Here is a 21,528-nt window from a genome sequence, read left to right as displayed (position 1 = left end):
CCGGAGATCAGAACTGCCCCTACTCTTCCTGCCTTCCGTAAACTCCTCAAAACCCACCTTTGCCGTCAGGCATGGGGGAACTAAACATCTCCCCCTGGGCACATTTAATTTATACATGGTATGCCTGTGTGTGTGTCTGTTAGTATATGGGGTTTTTTAAATCTTTAAATATTTTAATTAATTGAATTATTTATGATTTGTTTTACACTTGTTGTGAGCCGCCCCGAGTCTTCGGAGAGGGGCGGCATACAAATCCAAATAATAAATAAATAATAAATAAATAAATACCAAAAGATTCTGGGCAAAAATTACCAAGATTTTGTACTGGTGATGAAGGTATCTGAAATATTTGGATTCAGATAATGTATGAAATTACAGAGAGCCCATAAAATATTCTAGAATATTTTGTTGATTCTAAAGATTCCAGCGTGGGCTCATTAGCTAAAAATTTGCAGGATTGTGAATATTTTATTCTTTTGATTTTTAAGAAATGAAGTATAGGAAATCAGGATAAAGGATAAATCAAGAGTACATTAGCAGTTTTAGTCATAATTCACCTTAAGTGACATGCTTTTTGCTTTCTCCTGGTTTCAATTCAAAGATTTATAAACAAATACTTGAGCTTTGTGAGAAGCCTCTTCAAATCTGTTTCAATTGGAGAATATTATGGTATATACATTTTTATCAATTAAAATTAATTACCTTTAATTAAGATATCTTGGATTCCTATCTGCTATCTAGATTTTTATATAAACTGTTCTGTCATTTGTAGTTCAATCTTAATGGCACTTAGGTTGTGTTTAATCAGTCTGAATGTCTTAGAACTTACATTTGAGTTGTGCTTATAATCTTGCCCTCAAAACATATTTTGCTACAATTCCAAAATCTTTTGCCATCTTTTACATTTTGTACTGAGTATTAAAATAGTACAAAAAACTAAGGTACAGTGATCCCCCGCTCGTTGCGAGGGTTCCGTTCCAGGACCCCCCGCAACGAGCGGGTTTTCGCGAAGTAGCGCTGCGGAAGTAAAAACACCATCTGCGCATGTGCAGATGGTGTTTTTAACTTCCGCAGCGCTAGCGAGGAGCCGAAGATTGGGGGCGGCGCGGCTGTTTTAAAACGTCGCCGCCGGCATGGGGGGCTTCCTAGCAGCCCCCCAAACCCGGGTTGGGGGTCCGGGGGGTGCTGGCAAGCCCCCCATGCCGGCGGCGACGTTTTAAAACAGCCGCGCCGCCCCCAATCTTCGGCTCCTCGCTAGCGGGCTTTCGAGATGAGTCCTGAAGCGAATTCGCTTCAGGACTCAGCTCGAAAGCGGCGAGAGCTAGCGCCCAGCCCCGTGACATTCGCTTTACTGCCGCCCGCAGCCGAGTGATCCTGGGCTCCTTCGCAACCTCGGAGAGCTTCCTGGGCATGAAAGCTCACGAAAACCAGGAAGCTCTCTGAGGTTGCGAAGGAGCCCACGATCACTCGGCTGCAGGCGGCAGGAAGGCGAATGCCACGGGGCTGGGCTCGGTTCCGTCCTCGGCTCCCCTCCTACCAGCCCCGCCGCGGAACGCTCCATTCTGTTCCCTGCCGGCCCGATTGAGCGGCCGGCGGTCTCCATTCAGGGAACAGAATGGAGCCTTCCGCGGCGGGGCTGGTAGGAGGGGAGCCGAGGGGATAACCGAGCCCAGCCCCGTGGCATTCGCCTTCCTGCCGCCTGCAGCCGAGTGATCGTGGGCTCCTTCGCAACCTCGGAGAGCTTCCTGGGCATGAAAGCTCACGAAAACCAGGAAGCTCTCTGAGGTTGCGAAGGAGCCCACGATCACTCGGCTGCAGGCGGCAGGAAGGCGAATGCCACGGGGCTGGGCTCGGTTCCGTCCTCGGCTCCCCTCCTTCCAGCCCCGCCGCGGAACGCTCCATTCTGTTCCCTGCCGGCCCGATTGAGCGGCCGGCGGTCTCCATTCAGGGAACAGAATGGAGCCTTCCGCGGCGGGGCTGGTAGGAGGGGAGCCGAGGGGATAACCGAGCCCAGCCCCATGGCATTCGCCTTCCTGCCGCCTGCAGCCGAGTGATCGTGGGCTCCTTCGCAACCTCAGAGAGCTTCCTGGTTTTCGTGAGCTTTCATGCCCAGGAAGCTCTCCGAGGTTGCGAAGGAGCCCAGGATCACTCGGCTGCGGGTGGCAGGAAAGCGAATGTCACGGGGCTGGGCTCGGCTCCCCCCCCCTTAGCAGCCCCGCCGCGGAACGCTCCATTCTGTTCCCTAAATCACTTTGAATCCAGCAGCTTCTGCTGGATACGGGCGGTGGGTGGGACGAGCGGTGAGGAAGCCAGGGGCTGTGGCAGCTCGCCCCCCCATCGCCCGTATCCAGCAGAAGCGGCGGGATTCAAGGCTAACTTCTGCGCTTGGCTTGAGGACTCAGCTGGGAAGCGGCACGGGTGTTTTAAAAGGTCTCCGCCGGCATGGGGGGCTTCCTACCCCCCCCCCCGAACCCCCAACCCGGGTTTGGGGGGGGTGCTAAGAAGCCCCCCATGCCGGCAGAGACCTTTTAAAACACCCGTGCCGCTTCCCAACTGAGTCCCGAAGCCAAACGAACCCAGGTGGCCGGGCGAGCAGCGAGCAAATGGCGGGTGGCCGGGCGAAGGGCGGGCGAACGGAGGGCGAGCGGGTGCTGGGGGGGGCTTCTCGCCCTCCCGCCAGCAAGAGGGGAAAGACCCAGGGAAGCCGCCCAGCAGCTGATCTGCCCGGCGGGGAACACCATCTACGCATGTGTGGCCATAGGAAAAAAGGGCGCACATGCGCAGATGGTGTTTTTACTTCCGGGTTGAAAAATCGCGATGTAGCCCATTCGCAATGGTCGGGGACGCAATAACCGGGGGATCACTGTATTAGTATAAGACTTCTGGGCTACAACAATAGTATACTCTTTCTCTTCTGTATGGAATGATTTGATCTGGCAGATCTCCATTCCAAATTGTGCTACTTGCCATATAACACAAGTTTAATAAATTATTTTTCTATTGGAATCAATATATCCAATTAAGTATCTCATACAAAAACTGAAGGAACGTAGAAGAAATAGAGATTATAACATATTCTTGCCATTGTTTCTATAAAAAGAGCATAATGCTTGAAGTACTTGGAATTTGATCCATCACTTCTCATTCAGCCATCTTGATTAGAAATGGCAACTTTGACACAAGTCCAATGAGAGTGATTTCAATACTTTTTTCTTTCAGGAGAAGAGATATCACTGGCTCCTTCAGGGCAAGCAATAGTTCCTCCATTTGAAGGAGGCATTAAGCAGGAACTGGGTCCAAAGGACATAGGGTAGACTGAATTTTTCTAAGGAGTCTATCCACATCTTCTAAGTGTATAGGAAATCAAATCTAACAGGTGTGTTGGCCTTCTTCCCACCAACACCCAAAAAGTGACACCATTTCACAATGGAAATGAGCAACTTCAGGAAAATTCATTAAAACATTGGACAGCTCCTTGCCTGAAATAGGGCAGTGATGGTAAACCTATGGCACCCATGCTATCAGTGACATGCGGCGCCATATCAGAGGGCATGTGAGACGTGCCCTAAGTCAGATCCAGCAAGTGCCAGATGATTTTTGGCCTTGGAAAAGGCCATTTCACCCTCCAGAGGCTTCCCTGAAGCTCTGGAATGCAAAAAACAGCCCCAGAGGCAAACTGGAAGTTTGGATAATAGACTTCTAGTTTGCCCATTGTGCTGTTTTTGTTTTTTAAAAAAAATCTTTATTGGTTATTTACATTAATAAAAACAAAATGACATAAAAAGAAAACATACATACATACAAACAAGTCAAAATTAAGCATTATGCTTTATACATTAAGTAACTTTTGTATTAGAACTTAGAATGGATACCTGCTATATAGCAGGATATTTTTTTTATTTGCAGTTTATTCATTTGCAACCATTTCAATTCCTACTTACTAATACACGTTAATCTCCTTATCAATATCCATTTCTCTGTATTTCATTTCGTTTCAACTCTATTTATTCTGTGGTGTTATGGTTCATTAAAGCAACTATATTTACATTTGACAACAGTTTGTGTTTTCTCTCCATTTTTCTCCATTTTAATTTGAGTGTGTAATCGCAATCAAGATTTTAATTATTTATATACTCTTTTTTTTGGTTATCCAGTTTTTCACACATCCCTGAAGCCTCTGGAGTGCAAAACACAGCAGAACAGGCAAACTGGAAGTCCATTTTTCTGAACCTCCGGTTTTCCCTTTGTCCGTTTTTTTCACCTTCCCAGGATTCAGCATACGCAGGGGCAGTGTAGGGGGAGGGTTTCGCATGCGTGGGGCAAGAGGGAATGAGTGTGGGCACATGCGTGTGCGCTAGTGCATGCACACATGCCCTTTTGGCACATGAATCAAAAAAGGTTCACCATCACTGATATAGGGTCTCCTGCTTGAGCAGGGGATTGGACTAGAAGACCTCCAAGGTCCCTTCCAACTCTGTTATTTTATTGTTCTTTTGCTGCTCATGGCATTAGGAAGCCTTTCCTAACTATTTGGACTCCAACAGCTGTCTTAGAAGTTTTTAGCAGATGTAGTGGCTATAGACAAAAAATATCCTTTTTTTCTTCCTTCAATGCCACTGCATCAGCTTTCTAATTGTTATAAGTTGTGTTAGGTGATTTTCACTTTTCAGTTTCTTTTATGAGAACTCTAAATGATTGCCTACTCGCTGATATTAAATGGAGATGTAGGAGCTAAGTAAACAGGCAGAAATCAACAAAGAGTCCATAAGTTAAAATTTTAACACCATAAAACTCTTGGGTCTTTTGTCTTTGTTTTTGTTGTTTTAAATGTAAATATTCAATAAAGATATTTTTTTAAAACCTCTTGTTTCATTACTTTTCACAACAAATATTTATGTGATTATCTTGACTTTTCTTAGGGCTCTGAAATCATATTTTTAAAATATGTAAGCAAAAGTGCTTTAGGAAGAGTTGCATTCTGAAAGTAAACCAGACTTTTGGTTGGTTAATGATGATGGAATGGGGTTTGCAAGAATTCAAAGAGACATATATAGGCTTGAATGTCAACCGCAGCCCAGGCTATAGCATATTAAAAATACTGATTTAGGGGTAGTATGGTAAAAGGGAGAAAATTGTAATGTATTGTATAATCTGAAGGCTCCAGTCTTTATGAAGACCTATAAAATATCTTCGGGACCGCCTCCTGCCGCACGAATCCCAGCGACCGGTTAGGTCCCACAGAGTCGGCCTTCTTCGGGTCCTGTCGACTAAACAATGCCGTCTGGCGGGACCCAGGGGAAGAGCCTTCTCTGTGGGGGCCCCAACCCTCTGGAACCAGCTCCCTCCTGAGATTAGGATTGCCCCCACCCTCCCTGCCTTTCGTAAACTCCTTAAGACCCACCTCTGCCGTCAGGCATGGGGGAACTAAAACATCTCCCCCTTGCCCATGTTGTTTTGCCATTTGATTGATTGACTGTATGCCTGTTTTTTATATATATTGGGACTGTTTTATGAATTTATTAATTTTAAATTGTAATTAGATTGGTGGGCATTGGATTTGTTATTATGTACTGTTTTTTATTATTGTTGTGAGCCGCCCCGAGTTTGCGGAGAGGGGTGGCATATAAATCCAATAAATCTAATCTAATCTAATCTAAAGTCTTAGATAAATTTTAATTTTTTAAAAAGTCCTATCAAATTGTAATTTTTAATATGACAAAAAGAAATAAAGATTTAAAAGTTTGCCTGAAATTCGAATGGTATTTTCAAGTAATTTAGTATTAATGTTTGTCCCTACCCATAGTTTTTGGAGTGTGGTGTACCTTTCAAAGGCCAAGCAGAAAAAGTTGTGTACCTTTGTTTAACTATCAAGATTTGGTTTAATTTATTCAACTTGGCTTTTGTAGTGTAGATATCAGTGTAGTAATAACACAGGGTGGGGCTTTTCGGCATTTCTTTTTTCCTACCTGTAGGAAGTGTGTGCTTTTTTTGCCTGGTCTGAACTGCAAGACATGAATCCCAGCTGTAGTTTCAGCCAGCGAAGAGGAAAGAATTTGTCTGCAGTACAGTAAAAGGAAGTATTTGCTGTGTTATTGTAGTACATGGCCCCTTGCCATTTTTGATAAAGCATTAAGCGTTATGCACCCAAAGTCTGCTGGCCTCTTGACCCATCATCAATCATCAGCTGTACAGTGAGTTAGCATGAAACAGTAGCCCAATAGGAGAACCATTGTTTCAGCATTGCACAACTTCTCTAGAAACGGAAACTACAGACAAAGCACCCCAGATCGCTCTGCTTTGTACTGTACTGTCCCAGCCCTGAGCTACTACAATGAAGAGAAGCAAATGAATTCAGTTAGGGGAATGAAACAGCAGTGAAATCTATTTACCTTTCCTACCGGTTTGGAAGTGCACGCTTCACTCTCTCTCTTGTTCATGCGCCTTTTCACCCTCTGTGCATGTGCAGAAGGCTTTGCACAGGCACAGAGGGTTAAAAAAAGAAAATGATGGCCTCTGGTGGTGTGGGTGGAGCCTCGTGTAAATAAATAGATCAATGCAAAATAAACATAATTCTTGTTATTTTTCTTTTGGCTGATACAATCTACAAAAATTAATCCAGCAAAATATGTATCTCTATGGTTTATTTGAGAAGGTTGCTTCTTCATTTATTTCTGCAATACAGTGATCCCCCGTTTATTGCGTCCCCAACCATTGCGAACAGGGTACTTCGCTATTTTTCAACCCGGAAGTCAAAATACCATCTACGCATGCGTGCCCGTGGGCACGCATGCGTAGATGGCAACCGGGAGATCAGCTGCTGGGCGGCTTCCCTGAGTCTTCCCCCTCTTGCTGGCGTCAGCGAGGAGTTTCCCCACCGCCCACGCAAACTCCTCGCTGCCACCCGCCCTTCGCCCGCCCACGCCGTTCATTCTCGCCGCTTTCGAGCTGAGTCCGGGAGCGAATTCGCTCCCGGACTCAGCTCGAAAGCGGCGAGAATGAACGGCGTGGACAAGCCGTTCCTTGCCGTTCGTTCTCGGCGCTTTCGAGCTGAGTCCGGGAGTGAATTTGCTCCCGGACTCAGCTCGAAAGCGGCGAGAATGAACGGCGTGGACAAGCCGTTCCTTGCCGTTCGTTCTCGGCGCTTTCGAGCTGAGTCCGGGAGCGAATTTGCTCCCGGACTCAGCTCGAAAGCGGCGAGAATGAACGGCGTGGACAAGCCGTTCCTTGCCGTTCGTTCTCGGCGCTTTCGAGCTGAGTCCGGGAGCGAATTTGCTCCCGGACTCAGCTCGAAAGCGGCGAGAATGAACGGCGTGGACAAGCCGTTCCTTGCCGTTCGTTCTCGGCGCTTTCGAGCTGAGTCCGGGAGCGAATTTGCTCCCGGACTCAGCTCGAAAGCGGCGAGAATGAACGGCATGGACAAGCCGTTCCTTGCCGCTTGCTATCGGCGCTTTTGAGCTGAGTCCGGGAGCGAATTCGCTCCCGGACTCAGCTCGAAAGCGCCGAGAGCCAGCGCCCCCAGGACCCCCAACCCGGGTTTGGGGGGCTGCTAGGAAGCCCTCCATGCCGGCGGTAAACAGCCGCGCCGCCCCCAATCTTCGGCTCCTCGCTAGCGCTGTGGGAGTAAAAACACCATCTGCACATGCGCAGATGGTGTTTTTACTTCCGCAGCGCTACTTCGCGAAAACCCGCTCGTTGCGGGGGGTCCTGGAACGGAACCCTCGCAACGAGCGGGGGATCACTGTACTGTATTCCTTCTGAGCTGTTGAAATGAAGTTCACTTTTATGATATATTGGATGTGCCACAAGTATCCCAGCCCCATCAGATAATTAGAAAGGATTACTCAGAGATGTCATTTTTCTCTTATAATTTACTTTTATGTTTTAAGAAACATTATAGGGATACACCATATGAAAAAAGACTGTACAGTGATACCTCATCTTACGAACCCCTCGTCATATGAACTTTTCGAGATACGAAGTGAAGCGCCCGTTTTTGCGATGCTGGGATTCCCCTGCTGGGATTCCCCTGAAGCATCGCAAAAATGTGGAAGTCCGGAGGTGGGGTTTCCCATGGAGGGGAGCCTCAGGGGAATCCCACCAGCGTGAAAACGGGCGCTTCGACTGGCAAAATGGGTGAATTTTGAGCTTGCATGCATTAATCGCTTTTCCATTGATTCCTATGGGAAACATTGTTTTGTCTTACGAACTTTTCACCTTACTAACCTCGTCCTGGAACCAATTAACTTCTTAAGACAAGGTATCACTGTATTTTAGTAATGAGAAAGGTTTTTTTAACACCTGGAATCTTCTTCCTCTTGTAGAGATTTTAACAATTTAATGAAACAGAAATCTTGAGTTATCTTTTCTTAATAATAAAGAGTCAACTGTACTATATGCATGTAAGAGGTACTTGAAAAATACTGCAATAAAATGATAAATTTTTGTAGGATATTTCTCCCACTGAAATTTAAAACTTAGGTAGCTTCTTCTTCTTTTGCAAAGGGCAATGCTTACATTGGTAAATATTAATAAGACTCTTCCACCACCTTTATTATAACAATTTGTTTGATATTCAGGAAGCTGTATTAATTAATTCTTTCACAGTTTCATATACCAGTATATGCTGATCTGAAAGACCTTTGTTGTTCATGATCACGTGATATATTGTTACGCAGAGATAACTGAAGTTTATGTATCTGGTTTTAGATTTTAAATTTGGGTTTAATATTTTTGGCAAAAATGATTTGCATAAGTATCCTGTTTTGTCTACTTATGTGTATGTAAAGGCAAAAAATGTCCTTTGAATCTAACTGAAAATGTACTGGGGGGAGGGGCGGCTAGCTGATTAGAATTTCCTAGCACTTTCTCTGATATGCATCTGCCATAAATTACATAATGTTCAAAGTCCTACAGTATAGAAAGATATCATTTTATTTATTATTTCTTTATTAAATTTGTTTGCTGCCCATCTCACTGTCATGAAACCCTAGACAACCTACAATATTATAAAAGATTGAAACAGTAAGATAATAACAATATTAAAATGAACAAACAAATAGCTAAGCTAGCCATTTTGCATCTTAGGTTATCTGGGATCTGATCCATAAAAGAAAGATAATTTACATAAGCAGCTGTTCGTAATGTTAGTGTCAATAAACATGTAATAAAAAGACAAAATACGTAGTTTCCCAAATGCCTTAAGCAAGCAATTATTCTGAACTTTTATTTGGACCTCTAGCCTTTTATCAAAATGAAAAAATGTCTAAGTTCGGGGGGAAAATAGGTCCACTCATCTTTGACAGTTTGATTGGCTTAATGTCTAACAATATATTATTGTTTGGAAATTATCATGTTTTGTGAATTCTTCTTTTTCTCTGAGGTGTATCATGGCCATCGCAAAAATGCGGAAGTGTGGAGGTGGGGTTTCCCATGGAGGGGAGACTCAGGGGAATCCCACCAGCACGAAAACAGGCACTTCGACTGGCAAAATGGGTGAATTTTGCCAGTCGATTAATGCATGCAAGCCCAAAATTCACCCATTTTGCCAGTCGAAGCGCCCATTTTCACGCTGGTGGGATTCCCCTGAGCCTCCCCTCCATGGGAAACCCCACCTCCGGACTTCCACATTTTTGCGATGGCCATGATACACCTCAGAGGTGTATCATGGCCACTCTTGACTTAAGTTAAGGTGCTAGTTGTTTCTGGCTCTAGGGATGGTGCTCACTTCCGTTTCTAAGCTGAAGATCCAGCACTGTTTGAAGCCATCTCCATCGTCATGTGGCTGGCATGGCGAAATACCAAAGGTGCACGGAGTGCTGATACCATGTTGGGCTGTAAATAATTTTGCCACCAGTTTGCATGCACACTTGCCCATGTGCAGAAGCATTCCGGGTGGGTGGGCGGAGCCTCCCATCGCCAGCACTACCAGTTCTAAGAAGCGGCCCGAACTGGGAGCAACCCACCACTGGTTTTTACCTTCCCACCAAAGTGGTCCTTATTTTTCTACTTGCATTTTTTATGTGCTTTTGAACTGCTAGATTGGCAGAAGCTGGGCCAAAAAATGGGGGTTCATTCCGTTTCGTGGTGCTAGGGATTCAAACTGATGAACTGCCGACCTTCTGATCGACAAGCTCAGCATCTTAGTTGCTGAGCACCACATCCCATTCTTGAATTACTATGCTCAAAATAAGACTATGTATGCCAGTATAAAATAAAGTTTGGGTTGATTCCAAAAAAATAAACAATGAACAAATTCCTGTTTGAATAAGAGTAGAGGTTAAACTGTTTTATGTTTTCAAGCCTAGAAAGAGTCCCAAGCTCTAGTTCAGATGCCTAGAAATTTGCCATGAATTGCTAGTTGTCTGCAGTATTTCAGTTCCCCAAATGTGTTTATGTGCTTCCAAAATAACATGAGACTCCTAAAATAACAACCTTTTAAACTTGCAGCTCTGCATTGCTTGTGCGCTTGATCAAAATATTAATCAGAAGCTGAAGTGAGTTGAAAACAATGAGAAAATGTTATTATGTAATTAGGAAATCTTGATTTCCGTTTGTTTTTCTCTCAAGCAACTGTCAGCAGTGAAGAATCTACAAAATGGTATAATCAACCAGAGAGGAACTGAGCTAAGAATTCATAGCAATTTTGTATGAAAGCAAAATTTTGTGAGATTTATTAAACCAAGTTGCACACATGGGTTAATAATAATCCTGCAACTACTTAGCAACCCTTTCTTTACTCATCATAATTTAAGACTAAAACACTTGTTTTATTTCAAATAACATTCAGATTTCAGAAATCAAACCTTTATAGAATAAACACATTTCATGCATTTGATTTTTTAAAATTGTTCATTAAATGCAATGTCAAAATAGCAGCAGTATTAGTGTACGTTTCGCTGTGGAATTTACTATCCTTAGATATACTGACAATAATCAGAATCAAGCCGCCAGTGGCTACAGGTTGGGATTGGAAAATTCATTATTAAACGGTGCAACCATTAAACCAGATATCACTTGATCATTATATATCACCTTCCCTGCTAACTTTCCCATTGACTTCACCTTGCAAATGGCAATCATGTGGGACGCACTGCGCCCATAGTAATTATACATTGATTATCAAAGAGCACTGTACTGTTTGTAAGTGCAAAGACAAGTTGTAAATCACCTTTTCAGTGCTGTCATAACTTCACATGATCGCTAAGCTATTTATATTTTATGTCTATAGAGCATACTAATTATTGAATTCATAGAAAAATAACATGGAAAAATTTATCAAACTACTAGAAATTTACAGATAATATAATAATTTGGGTTATTTGGTACATTTTATGGTCACTAACACAGAGGGCTATACTGTATTAGGTATTGGCAGCTTAATGCTTATTGATATCACATTTTGCAGTTCTCTCTTTCATAAATAGTTTGTGCCATGCTTTCACTAAGGGTATTTTTAGCTCCTTACACAGCAATTTTCTCCTTGGGTTGATTTTTTAAAGAATATCTCATGAGGGTATGTAGGGGATTTGGCTAGTCTTTTTCATGCATTTTGAAAACAATATAGCTATTACTTGTTAATGAGAATTCAGTTATTTATTTGCCTTCTGTTTCATCTAAGTGTTATATATGATTTGTATTGTTACTCTTACTCTTCACTTTAAATAAAGATTGTCCTTAGAGAAAGTGGATTACAATTTAATTTGGTTCTCTTCTGATGCAGTAAATATACAGTATATCACTTAAAATTGGAGAATGCTAATCCCATTGAATCCACGTATCACATTTATATTCTATGGTATTTCATTGTTATATAGATTTTTCAGAGTTTCTTTTTCCAGTACATAGGTGGTAGTACTTTATAATCTTTACTGTTATGCTTTTTTTCTTAGCATACAATTCCCATGTGTTGTTCAATTAGTTTGTGATTTTGTAGATAATATTTATGCAAGATTAATGCAATATTTATGCAAGATTGCCAGGAAAAGCTTCTTTTAGGTTCTTACTTATGTTATCAGTAATACTTCTTTTTCTATTACTATTTTTCTAAAAACCTCTTCCGGGTAGCAATGAAAAAATCCTGCAAGCTGGGAAGATTGTTAACACCTTTTTAGGGGTGGGGGGGAAAAAGCTTTGAAAAAGCTACATTTGGAGTATCCAAATTTTCAGCCTCTTTTAGGAGGGGGAAAGGTGTATCTTATACTCCAAAAAATATGGTAGTCTTCATATTAATTTCAGCCATTTACTTGCTCAATATTGCTTCTTGATGTCCATGCAAATTCCTATTTAGGCAGAAAAATGGCTTGATATGTCCATATTTGAAATGCATAGTTTGTTGTGGTCTGTACAGTCAAGAGTTTGGATTATCAATAAAGGACAAATAGGCATTTTCTGAAACTCCCTTGCTTTCTCTTTTCCATCAGATGCTAGCAATTTGATCTCAGTTGCCCCTGCTTCTGAAACCCATTTGTGTGTCTTGCAGTTGTTCCATATAATGTTGAAATCTGGATTACAAAATCTTTAGGATGAATTAAATTCCTGGAGAATTTGTCAATATTGCATTAGTCTGTGACATTTATGTTAGATGTTAAGGAACTAGGTTAGGAGTAGAGCTTTATCTAAACCCATTCCTAGAGTAGTCAAATCTGACTATAGTGACAGATGGCAGAGTTATATTCCATCTGCCACTAAACTACCCATGACAACAGAGAGGCAACTCTCCCCAAGAGGCTACTTTTACTGTGCTGTCCAAAAGCTTGAAACCAGAATACTCCAAAATTAATGTTTTTTTAAATATGAAATTGCCTGGCTTTTAAGATTATTGGGAGGTCCTCTGCTCTAGTCTTACATTTCAAAGGGGCGCTTCAACATTCTGGAATTCTCTGCTTTTAGCCAGAATTTGCTTCTGGCAAAAAGATTTATTGAGAGGCTTTGGTGCTCTCATTTGCTTGGATCGGATAAGTACAGCTGTTTCTTTTCCCTAAATGTGCTTTTGAGTTTTTTTTAATTATATCCTTTATATTCAAAATAGGTATCCCTATGCAATTTTTAACGGAAGCATGAAATTTATACACTGTTCAAAAAAATAAAGGGAACACTTAAACAACACAATGTAACTCCAAGTAAACCAAACTTCTGTGAAATCAAACTGCCCACTTAGGAAGCAACACTGATTGACAATCAATTTCACATGCTGTTGTGCACATTCAATTTTGTACAGAACAAAGTATTCAGTGAAAATATTTCATTCATTCAGATCTAGGATGTGTTATTTGAGTGTTCCCTTTATTTTTTTGAGCAGTCTATTAAAGGATGAGTGGCAGGGTGGCTTAGTGCTTCATGCCCTAGCCCCTGCCAACCTAGCAGTTTGAAAGTATACGAATGCAAGTAGATAAATAGGTACCACTTTGTGGCAAGGTAACAGCACTCTTTGATGTCATGCTGGCCACATGACCATAGAAATGTCTTTGGGCTGCATTAGCTCAGTAGCCTTGAAACAGATGTGTACTGCTCCTTATAATCAGCAATGACTAGCGGAATAAAATCCTCAGGGATTCCTTTCATTTTTAAAAATTATAATTTATAAGGTGCTTTGAGAACATTGTATTACACATTATGTAATACAGCTGTATTACAAAGGTCTATTTGCATAGATTATATCTAACCTGTATTATGCAGAATTGCAACTGTTTATCAGTAGAGTGGTACCTCTATTTAAGAACTTAATTCGTTTCATGACCAGGTTCTTAAGTAGGAACGTTCTCAAGAAGAAGCAATTTTTCATAGGAATCAATGCAAAAGCAAATAATGCGTGCAAACCCATTAGGAAAGAAAAGCTCGGGTTCTTAAGTAGAAAATGGTTCTTAAGAAGAGGCAAAAAAATCTTGAACACCCAGTTGTTATCTAGAAAAGTTCTTAAGTAGAAGCACTCTTAACTAGAGGTACCATTGTATTTGGTTTTCAGTATTTTGAGTGGCATGGGCAATTTGTCAAAATTGTTTTATTTTGATCAGCATCAATCTCATCTCTTTTCTTTACATTTTTAAAACAATTTAAATTATAAAAGAGAGTTGTGCTGGCTAGGTAGAGCAGTTTGCATACCATAATGCATTATAGTTTGGAGTACCAACTCTCTCTATATATATTTTACCCTCTGTGTAAATGTGGATGGAGCAATAACCATCCAGCTGTCGTTGCAAATCAAGCCTGGCTAGTTGGGGCATGAAGCCCAGCTGGTGGCATCTAAATTGCTGTATTTGCTGAAGTCTATGAGTTAAGAGGATGTGCACTTTCTAATTTAGCCTTTGGCCGGAATAAAAGATCTGACTTTATGAGCAGCAGCATATAAATGATGCTTGGCATTTTCAGAATGGGTTTATTTATAGCTTGTTTATTAAAGATTTTTGTTTAATACATTTTAGTCCAGCTAATATTCTATTTAAATATAAATATATAAATAAAGATTAAAAATGAATCTGAAGACAAATTTATTTATATTGGTTAATTCATACTGAGCTGTGCTTGGGGGTAAGCAAAGTCTTACGATCTACAGTATTTGCAATAATATCTGCAAAAGCAAACAATAAAATGTAAATATCAATCTGTGTATTATACTGTTTAACATAAGAATATTTCCTTTGTGTCATAGAGAGGCTTAACTTTTATAAAAATGTCTTTTCAGTAGGATAGATGATGATCTGGAGGTCCTCAGAATGATCCCCCCAAAATAGATATTCAAAGAATGCTAACACTGATTATTAGTACTGATTTATTTATTTTATTTATTACTTGGATTTGTATGCCGCCCCTCTCCGAAGACTCGGGGTGGATCCAACATCTCATTTGGAGATGGCATGAAAGCCAGCTGAGTGACCTTGGGCCGGTCACTTTCTCAGCCCAACTCACTCCATAGAGGTGGTGCTGTGGGTAAAACAGGAAGAGGAAGATATATTGGATATTTTGCCAACTTGAATTATTTATAAAAATAATAAAGGTGGGATACCAATAAACAAATATCCATAGCATCTGAGAATGTGAACCTAACATTTCCAAAATAGTTAATATTATTTTGAATAGAATATTTTATTTTTTTATTCCCAAAGTACTGTAGTTATAGATATATTGGACACTCTAACTTTTTAGAATAACCCTTCTCTGATTTTGGTCTTTCATCTATTTAAATAAAAACAAGTCTGTGAAAAAGAAAAACTCATCTGGATTTCAGAAGACAAATGAGCTCAGTCACTTTTCTTCATCTACTGTAGTACTGGTATTGACAGAAACAGGATCAGATATATTATTCACTCTTTTTAAATAAAAAAAACTCTTTGTTCGTTCTAACAGAAATTGATGACAGCCATCAATAGCAATACTAGATGACATATTGGCGTAACATCTTAAAACATTATTTTAGAGCCCCTAGTTTATTCAAATAATCCTATCCTTTAATTTATTAAATAAAAATTAGAATACGAAATGGATACCAAGAAATACTGAGTTTAATTATCATTATTCTTTTTGTCAGTTAATTGGCATTGCCAACTGCTTGTTCTATTGTAAAATTTCTGGATTGGAAGGAGTCATGTTTGAACATTTGGAGTTTATCCCATAGTCCAGTATTGTTTGTTGAATCAATTGCTAATGACAGATCAACAAAACAGCAAATATGTACTTGTCTATGAACTAATTCCTGCATTAGATGCTGCAGAATAAAGCCTTGATTTGTCACACTTCAGCTCTTTCAAAAGGCAGCACTTTGTTTTACTTCAGATTTAATGACACTTTGAAAAAAATTAATTGGTATAAAGTAATCAAGCTGCACTTATCCTGTCAGAGATTAATTCATTGTATACTTGATCTCTTCAAAAGAAAAATATTGGGTCTGGGGCACTCTTACATATTAGGCCTTTATAAATCATATTTTTTACAGTTCTAAAATCTCCCCCTCTACAGTTTATGCATGGTATGGTTGTGTGTATGTTTGCTTTTAATAATGGGGTTTTTAGTGTTTTTTTTAATTATTAGATTTGTTGTACATTGTTTTATTGTTGCTGTGAGCCGCCCCGAGTCTACGGAGAGGGGCGGCATACAAAGCTAACAAACAAACAAACAAACAAACAAACACACATATAAATAAATAAATATTATCACACTGTTTATTTAAACTGCTGTACGTATTTCTGACTTTTGTGCATTTTTCTTTAATAAAAGTCTATTTTGTATGCATTCCTCCTAATAACTTTTCTGGATATACCTTCCCCAATTTTAGACATGTTTTTAATCTGTAAATAGCACTACAAATTTGGACAAATATAAATACCTAAATTTATTTATTTATTTATTTATTTATTATTTGGATTTGTATGCCGCCCCTCTCCGAAAACTCGGGGCGGCTCACAACAAGTGAAAAGACAATCCAATACATAATCCAATTAATTAAAATATTATAAATTTAAGAAAAACCCCTATACAACAAACACACACACAAGCATACCATATATAAATTCAACGTGCCCAGGGGAAGATGTTTAGTTTCCCCATGCCTGACGGCAAAGGTGGGTTTTGAGGAGTTTACGGAAGGCAGGAAGAGTAGGGGCAGTTCTGATCTCCGGGGGGAGTTGTATTAAGTGTATGCAAAACTTTTTTTCATATTTGATCAGGAACTGTGAATCCATGTTAGACCTGAATCAATCCTTCCTACACATTCTTGCCATGAAAGATTTTTATAATAATTGTAAATTTGCAATGTGCCAGCATGCATTTTTGGAATTCAATATATATTCAAAAATATACAGTATAATGTTTCTGTTTTAAGAGCAAGGGAATATAGATTGTTGCCAGTTGGCAATCATGCAAGTTTAGGAAGAAGTTTGATATTGTACCATAATGTAATATAATGTAGATATGCACAATAAATTGTTAGGTTTATATATTGTAAAGGTATTGTAAATTTACATCATAAATTAAATCTGACGAGGGAATTCTACTTTCTTTATGAAATTTCCTTTTAAAATCCACATAGGAATTCAACAATAAAGCCTATAATATACTTGTTGTTAGGGTATTTACTGATAATTTTTCAAATATTATGTTTCCTAAAATAGGTGCAGAAGATTATAAAGACCCATTTTGAACTGGATTTATGAACCAAATAGTTTTACTTAGGACCATTATTCACTTGCATCTCAGATACCAACAGAGGTAAGAATGTTACACTGTCCACCTGTTACTTGATCTTGTTGATCTATCTGCAGAACAAAGTTTTCCTTTAAATAGGCTTTCTGATTATGAATTTATATCTGTATGTACAGTACAGTGATGATTAGTTAATGAACCTATTCAGGAAACAAACCATCTCTGATATTTTTCAGTTGCAGCAGAAACCTATTACAAAACAGAATGTTTTGGGCATTCTTACTTTTTTCTTTTGGTGTGTAATACTTATGTGTAGATTTTTTTCAATTTTTGTAAATTCTGAAGGAACAGAAAAAGCCCCTCCTGCCCTCTCTACCGCAGGCTTTTACTAATGAGGTGAAGATGAAAAACTTGCACTATGAAACAAGAAAGAGTTCACTGTGACTGGGAAAAATGTGGTTTCTTTAATGGCTAGTTAAGTCACATAGAGTATGTCAGAATCACAAGGTGATGATTCAGTTTGTATCCTTCTGAAAAGAATGAAACCTAAGCAAATTTGTAATTTTCACAAATTGAGCATTATGAAAATTGAGGTCAGTTTAAGGTTAGAATCAAGTGATCTTTATAGCCCTTTCCAGTATAAAAATAAAGATTGTGAGAAAATATGGCTCATCAAACATTAATAGAGCAGGAAACCCGAATTTTCTGTAATGTCTGAGACAGGCTAAAGCATCTGCTGTCATTCTGCTTTAATGGCTGATTTTGCTCTGCTTATAATCTTTCTTTTGGTTTAGTTATAAGTAATAAAGTAGCATGTGATACCCAGGAAGAGAGAAATGTTACCCCATTTAAGATCGAAGATGGAATATTGTCAAATCTGAGCAGTTCAAACATCTTCTTAGGGTTGAACTGGAGATGGTTTGTCTCCAGTTAAACCAACATAGCCTGCAGGCAGTGGATTTAGTCCTGAATTTGGCAGAATATAATGTTATAATTGTGCAGGTTATCTTCTCACAAATTACCAAAAAATGTGCTGTTTTAAAAATGTAGTGGTATATTTTGCATTATCAGGAAATATTATTTTTAATATATAAAATGAAGATGTTTTTGATGAGAATGTCTTCAGAACTCTTCCTAATTTTATTTAGCACAGCCATATACTTTCTATATTGCTCGTTGCATCCAGATTTCACAAGAACACACTGTATTCAACATCTGTTAGACTGACAGAAACATACTACTGTACTATGATTTGAAAAATCTGGGCTTGCATTCACACATATATGTATTCTCTCTCCCCCACCCCATTACAATCCAAACACATCCCCCTCTGTGAATTGCTTCCTCATAGATGAGAATCTATTTTTTAAAAAATAATGAGTTGTTTTCAAATTTTGAACCTATATTTTAATGTCTGGCATGAGATTTCAGCCTGTAGTAAGTAGCACAAGCAATGTGCTGATAGTTTTCTGTAAACCCTAAAATTTGTGTGATTGCTTATTCCTGCCTGGCTTCAGATGGCTAATAAATATGGTGTTTTGGGTTCATTCACCCAAACAGTGTTCAGAATATCTTGGGGAAGGGTGGGGGTGGGGAGTGAGCACATTTTTATTTATTTATTTATTTTATTTTATTTATTTTGTCCAATACAGTGATCCCCCGATCATTGCGAGGGTTCCGTTCCAGGACCCCTAGCAATGATCGGGTTTTCGCGAAGTAGCGCTGCGGAAGTAAAAACACCATCAGCGCATGCGCAGATGGTGTTTTTACTCCCGCAGCGCTAGCGAGGAGCCGAAGATTGGGGTTCCTGTTTTAAAACATCGCCGCCGGCATGGGCGGCTTGCCAGCACCCCCCCGGACCCCCAACCCGGGTTTGGGGGGCTGCTAGGAAACCGCCCATGCCGGCGGTGACGTTTTAAAACAGCTGCGCGGCTTTCCAATGAGTCCCAAAGACAAACGTCAAACTTCCGCGTTTGTCTTCGGGACTCATTAGAAAGCCGCGCGGCTGTTTTAAAACGTCGCCGCCGGCATGGGCGGCTTGCCAGCACCCCCCCGGACCCCCAACCTGGGTTTGGGGGGCTGCTAGGAAGCCGCCCATGCCGGCGGTGACGTTTTAAAACAGCCACGCGGCTTTCCAATGAGTCACGAAGACAAACGTCAAACTTCCGCGTTTGTCTTCGGGACTCATTGGAAAGCCGCGCGGCTGTTTTAAAACGTCGCCGCCGGCATGGGCGGCTTGCCAGCACCCCCCCGAACCCGGGTGAGCAGCGAGCGAACGGCGGGTGGCCGGGCGAAGGGCGGGCGAGCGGCGAAGGGTGGGCGAGCGGGTGCTGGGGAGGGCTTCTCGCCCTCCCGCCAGCAAGAGGGGGAGCGAACGCCGTGGGCAGGCTGCGGACAAGCCGTTCGCTCGGGCCACTTCCCAGCTGAGTACTCAGCTGGGAAGCGGCCCGAGCGAAGCGGCAGCAGCGAGGAGTTTGCGTGGGCGGTGGGGAAACTCCTCGCTGATGCCCGCCAAGAGGGGGAAGACCTAGGGAAGCCGCCCAGCAGCTGATCTGCCCGGCGCCATCTACGCATGCGTGCCCATAGAAAAAAAGGGCATGCATGTGCAGATGGTGTTTTGACTTCCGGGTTCAAAAATCGCAAATTAGCCTGTTCGCAATGATCGGGAACGCAATAACCGGGGGATCACTGTACATAATACACATTGAAGAGAATAGATATGTAATAATATAAATAAAGAAAATAATAGAAGAAAAGATATAAAAGTATAAGTGAAAATATTTGAAAGGAAGATAAATGACATAAGGAGAGACAATTGGACAGGGGACGAAGGCACACTGGTGCACTTATGCACGCCCCTTACTGGCCTCTAAGGAACCTGGGGAGGTCAATCGTGGATATTCTAAGGGAAAAATGTTGGGGGTTAGGGGTTGACACTACTGAGTCAGGTAATGAGTTCCACACTTCGACAACTCGGTTGCTGAAGTCATATTTTTTCAGTCAAGTTTGGAGCGGTTAATATTAAGTTTAAATCTGTTGCGTGCTCTTGTGTTGTTGCGATTGAAGCTGAAGTAGTCATTGACAGGTAGAACTTTGCAGCATATGATCTTGTGGGCAATACTTAGATTGTGTTTTAGGCAACGTAGTTCTAAGCTTTCTATGAAGGGAAAGAATACAAAACATATTACCATCCTATCTAGGCATTGCATCCTGCCCTTGGTTGCTGTAGTGATTGTCTGAAAAAGATAACAGAGGCGATGCTACCTCTCCTTCTGAGAGTGCACATTGTTCTTAGGGACTGGATATTTAAATTCATGCCGTAACAGCAAGTGAGTACTATTTGGAAAAAAAATGTAAACAAACACACAAGGCTGTTATTTTCAGGGATGTAATCCAGCCCCTATCATGTTTAAACTTCCTGAAATGGCACAGGCCGAAAAATCAATGGGGTTAATGATAATGTGCAAGATTAGGGACAAATGCGAGGCTGGCAGGGCTGGGCTGGCAGACCTATTATAGTGGAACGACATACAAAAAGGGTTTGAACAAAATATTTCAGCTTTCATTAGTGTTTGAGTTGTGGTCTTTCTGTGAATTGAGCCTCATAGAGATGGAACTATTATATCTTTAGAAAACTATGAATGATAATGAGTAGTCCACTAATGGCATGTATTATAACTCATCCAAGAGGCAAGCATATGCATGCATTTGATAGGGCTAATTTAGGTTCTCGAGGTAGCGTTGATATAATGGATACTGCTGGGCTTTGGAAAACAGAGGTTTAATCTCCAGTGAGGCAGTTATGGTTATGCAATCTTTTCCACTGAGAAAAAATGAATATGTTCAAAAAGCTTAGCCCTGATATATGATACAGGCACTGCTGATTAAAGAGAAGCATAAACTAAAGCCAAACCTATATTACACTGAGCCTGTAAGTTAGACACTAATGGAGTAACTCAGTGGGGTATTATTTTGTGCCCATCATCACAAGTATTTTCCATGCCCAACAAAAATCAAAGGTACATTTTTATATTATATAGACTTCACTGAATTTTAGCTTGAATTATGTATTTTCATTCTGCCGGAGAATGCATCTTCTTGTGTGATTATTAATATCTAGTGACTAGAATATATGAAAGAACATAAGAAATGGCCTTTTCCTTAGTCAGATTTTTGTCTAACTATAGCTTGATGATCGCCTGAGTTTTAGAGAGAAGTTTTTGCCACCTTATGTTAAGACTCAAGGAGTTAAAGTGAAATCTTTGGCATGCAGCAGAGATGCTTTGCGGAATTGCAGGAATTTTTTCAGTTGTATGGAGAAAAAAATCACTTATTGAAAATGAATTCTGGTAAGTGCCTTTTCTCTGTACGAACTGTAGGTAAATGCGTAGACCTAGG

At 40.7% G+C, this 21,528-nt stretch overlaps 1 protein-coding gene across 6 annotated transcripts in view; it reads left to right on the top strand.

Annotated features, from left to right (window-relative positions):
* The window catches only part of HIVEP2 (HIVEP zinc finger 2), a 180,107-nt gene that overhangs the window by 93,456 nt on the left and 65,123 nt on the right, over nucleotides 1-21,528 (top strand). For 5 of the 6 annotated variants that reach the window (XM_070733644.1, XM_070733641.1, XM_070733642.1 and 2 more), the window contains one exon: nucleotides 17,100-17,196. The gene's annotated coding sequence lies outside the window, so the exon portion shown is untranslated. Of the gene's footprint in view, nucleotides 1-17,099; nucleotides 17,197-20,429; nucleotides 20,460-21,528 lie in introns of those variants that run through there. The other variant, XM_070733646.1, reaches the window with a different exon arrangement.

The sequence above is a fragment of the Erythrolamprus reginae genome, chromosome 1 (assembly GCF_031021105.1).
Source record: "Erythrolamprus reginae isolate rEryReg1 chromosome 1, rEryReg1.hap1, whole genome shotgun sequence".
NCBI lineage: Eukaryota > Metazoa > Chordata > Lepidosauria > Squamata > Dipsadidae > Erythrolamprus > Erythrolamprus reginae.
Note: the sequence above shows the minus strand (reverse complement) of the source record. Positions and strands in the feature narration are given on the sequence as shown.